At 47.7% G+C, this 7,277-nt stretch overlaps 1 protein-coding gene across 1 annotated transcript in view; it reads left to right on the top strand.

Annotated features, from left to right (window-relative positions):
- ZC3H18 (zinc finger CCCH-type containing 18) overlaps window positions 1-7,277 on the top strand; it is a 41,098-nt gene that overhangs the window by 13,889 nt on the left and 19,932 nt on the right. The window lies entirely within an intron of this gene.

A 7,277-nucleotide genomic window follows, 5' to 3' on the forward strand; every position in this document is an offset into this window, starting at 1 on the left:
AGTGTCAGTGTCTTGGAAACTAGTGGCAGATGGAATCGTCCGACAGCGTGTTGAGGAACATGTGGACGCACAAGCGTGTGTATGTGCGTGTTGGAACAAAGAGGGATGCAGGGAAGCTGTTTCCCAAGACGTACTGGAGCTTCTCCTTCTGCCTGATGTCTGTGTTGTTTTTCGAGCGCTAGGGGAAGGTGTGAAACATCATGAGTGTGAGGAAGACTGTGTTTTTACGAAGAACAGGGCCAAGAAGGCCTGGAATGAAGTGCCACGTGGAATTGTGTGGTTTCAAGTGGGAGCAGGGTTTAGTCTGGAATCTGACCCACAGTTTTTATTTGCATTACTAGAAGGAAAGCTGATTTTTGATGATGACCTTTTTTTCCAAGAGGATGTCACAGTTTCAGAACAGTTTGAAGGTGTCTTGTGAGCGCTTTGGTGCAGTAGCAGTGTCAGAATGGTTATAGCCATACATTTAATTATGTGCTACATTTAATTATAATCTTCGCTTACAACCATAATTTGTGCGCCTTAATTACCACATTTGCTGTTGGTTTGTGTGCTCGTTGGGTTAGTGATGGAAGAGATCTTGCTGTCCAGAACCATGTGATGATGATGACGATGATGAAAGTGACATCAGCTGATTGGCAGCTCAGGTTGTTAGTCATTAACAGTCACCGTGATCAGGATCACTGCGCGGAAGGCTGAGGCTGCTGGTTGCCCCGTCCCTTGACACTCGTGTTGGGTCATGGGGCAGGGCTTCGTGAGAGAGCTTTCGCTATTAGTGCCACCCGAGGTTTGCTGGGTGGGAGCCATGGCCGTGTTTGCCAATCTTGGATCCATCTCGCCCGGTGTAACCATTTGTGTGAACCAAGAGATGGGATTTACGGTGTTCGTGACGTTATATGCTTTGTGGATACAGGTTTCCTGCTTCCCTCCCGTGCCCGCTCTGACACAAGCACCTCTTAAAGGAGCTGTGGATGCCTCTTGGATCTCTAAAACAGGCTTCTTAAGACGAATTTTGGTAAATTAACAATAGTCCTTGATACACTTCTTTGTTTTAAGTCTGCTATTCTTTCTAGAAGTGGATCGTAGAGAATCTACTGTTGGAAGTGTCCTCGGCCTTGTCCTGTAACACAAGTGCTGATGGGGCAGGCAGAGAGCTGAGAGAGAGGGGCAGCAAGCAGGGCTTGCTTTTGGCTTCATTTGTGTGGGGCTTTAGAAGCTGGTGGTAGGAAGGCTTTGTAATTTTTGTGTTGAATAGGGAGCTAGTACTGAGTGGAAAGCTTTAAAACCTCCAAAAAAAAAAAATCTTAGGACGGCACCTACACACAGTATCTCCTCTTAGAGGAGAGTGGAACTAATGGGAGTACTTACCAGTAAACCCAAAAGCCCTACGTTATTGAAGGCAGCTCTCCAAGTACTCTTAATGTGACTTCAGTTCCTGCTGTTGAAACCCGTGTCAACATGAACGCTTACTACAGCATTTACAGGTGTGTGGATGTTTGCAGAGAAAATAAAACTGCAGAAATAAGTTTCGAAAGAGCTTTTTAACAAAGTGAAAGCATAATTCAACTTCTTTTCCCTTGGAGAAGCCATCCCTCATCCAGCAGTTTGTGTTTCCCTGCACTGCATTCCCCAGAAGCCTCCGTTGCGCTTATGCTGTGACTTGGCTCTGGGCAGTGCCGTTTTGTTCCACGTAACCTTTTTGACAGGCTCCAAACTTCCTCGTGGCAGTGCCGCGGTTCGAGCCATCTCACCTTTTCTCCAAATACCTTCATGCTGTGCTGCAGAGGGTCAGGTTTGGCACCTTGGGATTAAACAGCTCACGAGTTTGTTTAATGTGTAAAATGCTTGCGATTGCTTCGTGCTTCCTGGGCAGCAGGATGCACGATAGTGGCGTAGTACTCACCTGCGGGTCTATTTATAGACTCCGGGCTTTCCCTAATCACTAGATCCCAGCTTTTGGCAAGTCCGGCTTTTCCAGGCGTCATGCGGCGATGGGGGCTGGCGCGCGCCGGGCTGCAGGCAGCTGCCCGTTAACATTCCTGCACCAAAGGCAGCGCCGCTTCCAGCCGGAGCCCACGCGGCCCTGCTCTTCCCTTACTAATGAGCTGGGGAGGTTGGAAAACTGCTCCACAGGGGTTGTGCAACCGGCGAGGAGCTTTGCCAAAGGCAGAGCTGAGGATGCCTGTAATTACAGGTAGATGCTGGTCTGTCCATCAGCGTAAGAGCTCCCTCAGGTAGAGGCTGGAGGAAGGAACAAACGAACATACAGAATGCAGAGTCGAAAGGGATGAAAGAAAACTCAAAAAGCTAATAGCCAGGAACATGAAAACAAATTCCCTTTCCATTCTACTGAAAGCAGGGAGGTTTAATCTGATCTCTAAACAACAGCGGAGCAGTTAAGGCTAATAACACAGAGAAGCCAGAGGACTTCCTGACATCACTGCTTGCTACAGATGAGGAGGATTAGAATTTAACAACAAACAAAGATTGTAAACCCTAACGGACTCAGTGGCAAATGTTTCTTCTTGAACCTTTTAAAAGAAGAGACTGCAGTGTTCGGGCTTCAAGGAGGATTGTCACATGTGGATTGGGCTTTTTTTGAAGGAGTATGCAATTGCTGCTTTATGCTTTGGGTTTGTTTTTTTTTTTTTCCCCTAAGCTTAAAATAAGCACTCCAAGAAGTTTATAATCTGAGATTGCAGTGCTAGTAAAATTGTTCCTCCCCGTCCTCCTCCTCCCTCCTCAGGCATCGAACACTTAAACAAGCCAGGACACTTTATGATCAATTAGAGGGATAACTTGGCTGTCTGTCCTTGTGCTCCCCATCTCCAGAACGAGTTCTGATGCCCCAGGCTGTGACTGATTTTGCTGAGTGCAAAATTTCTGCTTTGGATGTCTACCTTGCCAGTGTAGCTCACTGTTGTGCAAATCATTTCAGGCATAAAAAAGTGACATGAAATATTTTATTTGAAGAGACTTAGAGCCGTACAAGATGTTCTTACCTGGGCTGCTGGTCTTTAGCTCTGAGCAAAGGCGCTGCACAGAGAAATAGTAATTTGCTTTAATCCTTCTATTGTTGCATAGGGCTTTATCCCACCATCATCCGAGCGAATCTGATTGTTTCAGGAGAGCATTAAGCAATACAGTTAGTGTTGTGGGACCTGTTAGCGGTTGTATTTCCAAAGCACTGCGGGATACTGAAGGACATTGGGGAATTGGACCCACTGGCGAGGGCAGCAGCCTCAATATCGCTGCCTTGTTGGCTGGGGTAGCACTAGGTGGTTGTCAGCCAATCGAGGAGGAAGAAGAAGCAGCGATCCCATGCTGCAGGTCCGTGAGATGGGCATTGGTTTCTTTCCCACCTGGGTTTCCTCTGCGGGGGATGCTGTGGGTCCTGGTGAGAAGCAGCATGGCAAAATGAACCTTTGGGTGAGATATTTGTCGTCTCCAGTTCTCAAGGAAGTTTGTCCTGAAGTCTGACCTAAAAGCTATTTCCACGCAGACACGTTTGGTCACGGCCCATGATACGGACCCCAAATTCTGTGGAACGCTGGTGCCAAGTAGGGTGAGGAAGAGGAGGCTGTTGTCCTTGGAGATGTTCCAGAGTCCGGACAGGAGGTGACAGCAGCTCCGAAGCAACCAGGAAGGTCCCAGTGAACCATCCTGTGATTATCGCACACACAACAGCTCTTTGGAAGGAAGTTTTCTTCAGCTGGGCTAGAGATTATTGATGGAGTGCACTTATGCAGCCATTAAAAAATAAAAATAACAAGTAGGGACACTGTAAAATTTAAAGCAATGTCAGAAAGGGCAGCTATGCTGTAGCAAATCATAAATCCTACATAAAACCCTCCCAGCAAGGAGTGTTGTGCTTCTTTCCAGCTTCTGTTGGCAGTAACCCTCAACTGTGAGATGCTATATAGTGCTGCAGACCCTCGGAGAAAAGCTTACATGTTCTCTCGGCAGAGCTCACTCTTGCATTATTTTTTCAAGCTAGTTCAAGTTGTCTTTGTAATAGGTCGTTGTTAATCTCAGGGGTGAGCACATTAATGAACAGGATAACCTGGAGTCTAAAAATCAATGAATGCAGGTTACCCAGGGCTTGCAAGTTAGAAAGTGTTGGAATGAGGTTGATTAGATAAAGGAGTGGCAAAAGTAAGGGAATGCAAATGGAGTGATTCATGATGGTGTGTGTGTATGTGTGTGATCACAAACCGACTGAACTCGTTTTCCGGAAGAATCTGTAATTCTAAGTGTCCCTGGTCGTCGTCATCTTTGCCGACAGCTTCTGCTGGTCTCCCCATGCCGCCAGCTGGATCTGCTCCCTATTTTTTGAGTGTAGGGGCTCTGTACAAAAGCAGCTGTTGCTCTAATAGAGCTAGGTGTTTTGGTGGGCTTAGTAATAGCAGCTCATCCTGTTGTATAAAGATGGTGCGGTAGGCTGGTGGATTTTGTCTTCTCTTATTTTCCCTGTGGAAACGTCAGCTGTTTCTTATAAGAAATCCTTCACTTGTTCCTGTTTGTCCTGCCACAGGAGAAAGAGCAGGCAGGATAGACAACCGTGTGCTCTCCCTGGTTTCGAGTCAGTCATCGGTAAGACCCTGGAGTGCTCTGAATTACTCTTAACACCCATGAAAAGTTACTGAGGGGGGAAAAGCAGTCTCTGTCAGGAGGCACAGATTTTGCTCTCCAGGTGTCTGCGCCTTCCCTGGGCGGCTTCTTGGAGTGCAGTGAGTTAAGAGAAGCAAATGGCCCCAAGCTGTTGGGTTTCCAGGGCTGAAGCGAGGCTTGAGCCGGACCTCTGTTCCTCCTGCACCCAGCGGGTCTGCCACGCTGCCTTCAGTGCTACACGGTGCAGCGCCGCCCAGAAGAGGATTTCCCTTCTCCCCACGTACAGAGCATGCCCCATGCAGCTATGCAGTTCTTCGGACTCACAGTCGAGTGCCCTGTATGGTAACACCACGGTGATAAACATTACAATAACTTGTTTACATCCCCATTTTTTGTGGTGCAGCTTCCAGCCAGAGCAATGGAACCTGGTTAGACGGCTTCATTTTCATTTATGCTCCCAGTTCGTTTGGGAAGTTAGTGATAATGAAATCTCTCTGCGAACCAAATCAGCAAAACTTTTCAAAGTTCTCCGCAAAGCATTTCTGTTGACTGGAGTTTTTGTTAGTCTTCATGGTTCTTGAGGTTCTGCCTCCACTTCCACAGTAAAAGGAGAAGGGTTTCGTAACCGTAAATCAAGATGAAGAAGGGCATCGAGTGACTCAGATGTGGATCTCAAGGAATGTGTTTTTCTTTGGCATTTCAGAGTCGGAATTACTAGAGAGATCTACCACACTGGATTTTATTAAAACGTTGCAAAGACCAGGGCAGAATCGTTCCACACAGGTCCCTCTCATTTAGAGGAGGCTCTCAAGGCATCAAATGCTCAGCCCTTAGGGTAGATCACATCTGATATGTTTATCTACCTGCTGTGATGATTTCATACTGTAGGTTCAGATTGTATCTCCACTATTTAATTTCAAAGCCTCTCCCCATCAGGCTTTGAAGAAATCTTTTTTTTTTTTCCAAGCGACTGATAACTCTGCTTTAGATCGAAACGTCTTGAGAAAAGCATATCCTTTGCTAATATTTCACCAAGATCAGTTGGCAACGGCTCCAAGGTTCAGCGTTTCCCGTCGTAGGCGCACGTAGGTGGCTTTTGGGAGCTGTTGTCCCTCTCCAGCCACACGAGTGACTTTATTGTGCCGAGATGGGAAAAATCTTCCAGTGTGCATGCACGCTGCTGGAGTTTATTTTGCAGCAACTGCAGGTCCCTTCACAACTGCCTTGGCACACGGCTCCAGTAGTTCCTCGAGTCCGCTTCCTCTGGAAAATTCCACTGACACTGAAGGAAAACTCGCGCCGGTGCTGCTGACGCAATGCTTGCTTTCCTGCAAGAAACGAAAAGGCTTTTAAATCATCAGTGGACTTTCCTCTTTCAGAAGATTGAGCTGTAACTGCCGGCCAAAACAGTAGCCCTGGAGCCAGGCTGACGTCACTGGTGACCGTGGGTGATAAGGTTTGCGTTACCTGTGGGAGCAGTGTCCCACGGGGAGGGGGAAGGAAGGAAGCACTTTCCCCGGGAAGCTTATTTTCCCTCTAAGATTAGAAATGCTTCAGTGTCATTTACATAATACATGAGGAGGAAAACTTGAGCCGTGCGGCTCTGCTTTTCCCCCTCCGAATTCTTGTCGAATTCAGTGACGTGCTTCAAACGGGGTTTGTTTGGGAGCCGGAGCGCGTGCGGTTGGGAGCTGGCTGACCTATGCTGTGGTTTGCATTGCCAGCTGGAGCTGCCTTTGTTCCTCCTCTCATTGCCAAAGCCACGTTCAGCTTCAGTTCTCCGCTTGATTGCTGTAATTAAATTCCAGCCAAATATGCATTAACGTGTTCGTTCTGGAAAATAAAGCATTTAGTTATTTTAAGGTTAAAATGGGCTTCGGAAATAGCTAAGCTCTGCAGACCTTGCTCGTGCCCTGGTGACGCAGGATGCTGCTCTTCGGGGCTCTGGAAGGAAATTAAGCTGCTTTTGATCCGTCCGTCTTGTCAGTCTCTTTTACTCCCTCTGTAATTTTTTTTTTCTTTAAACCTTGTGGCATAGGCTTACCTATTTAGGGAGTTAATTCTCAAAGATTTGAAATGTTTCCTAAAAATTGGAATTTGGTGAAAAAGGAGAGCGGGATTCGCACGTGCGCTTTGGTAGCGTATGACACTTTTGCCAGCCACTCTCTGTGCCAAAGCGCATTCGGTTTGCCTGCAGCGTGGACGGCAGCAGCCTGGGTAGCTGTGCTGGGCTGAGGATGAACTCATAAAGTGCCGTGAGCTGATCTCATGGCTCACCTCCCCGAAGCAGCCAGGCTTCTTCTCTCCTTCCCACCTCTGTTCACTGTGGGTCCGCTCTCACAGTTGTTCAAATCCTGCCACGGGCTCGTTGGACTTGCTGACCCAGGAGCAAACTGCTTTTATTTTTTTCCTCTCCCTATTGAATTAAGGAGTTGAGCTGGCACATGGAGAGCTCCAACAAGCGCCAGATCCAGCACAAGATGGGAAGTGAAAATTACCCAGTTGTAAGAGAGAGGCTCCCCCTTCTCAGGGTGAAATACATCACTCAACCCACCCAGCAGTGCAGCACCAGGAGCAGCTATCGTATTTGGCGTAGCTCTGGCAGCCTTCCTGCCTGGTCTGGGCTGGGAGCCACAGGCTGGGTGGCCGCTGGCTCTTTTCTTCCG

This window comes from Fulmarus glacialis, unplaced genomic scaffold, assembly GCF_000690835.1.
Source record: "Fulmarus glacialis isolate BGI_N327 unplaced genomic scaffold, ASM69083v1 scaffold4951, whole genome shotgun sequence".
NCBI classification, from domain to species: Eukaryota; Metazoa; Chordata; class Aves; order Procellariiformes; family Procellariidae; genus Fulmarus; species Fulmarus glacialis.